Source organism: Mesitornis unicolor, unplaced genomic scaffold (assembly GCF_000695765.1).
Source record: "Mesitornis unicolor isolate BGI_N332 unplaced genomic scaffold, ASM69576v1 scaffold37296, whole genome shotgun sequence".
NCBI lineage: Eukaryota > Metazoa > Chordata > Aves > Mesitornithiformes > Mesitornithidae > Mesitornis > Mesitornis unicolor.
In genome coordinates, this window is record NW_010193639.1 from 5,286 (window position 1) to 5,802 (window position 517).

Consider the following 517-nt stretch of genomic DNA (forward strand, 5'->3'; position numbering starts at 1 on the left):
ACACTGGGAAAGATGACCCTGTTGTTTTTTCCTGACAAGGTGCCTGGGTAATTCACAGTATGTTAAACTGAAATGGACTGCCCTGATACATGTGATTTCCACAGAAACTAACTGTAGTGCTATATAAAGGAATACGTATATATGTCATTGAATTTATATATAACTTTTTATATAGTTACTTATATACTTTTACATTTATTTTTATGTATTTAAATAGTTACATCTATAAATAAAGTAAATGCTTCTTCATGTCTGTAACAGTGCTATACTCAGGAGTCAAATTCCTAGTCGAGTTGCAGTATCTACAGAAGGCAGATATAAAGCATGTGACAGAAGCTCCAGCACAGGAGTTCATTCACTTATTAATAAGAAAGAATCATCTTATTGGAACAGCTTACATGAATAAAATAATTTCACGTGTCTCAGTGTTACCAGATAAGGCCTACAGCATGCCCACACAGTGGTTCACCTGTCTTCTCTGACATTCAGTTGAACTGGGGTGTGCTGTGATTTCAGC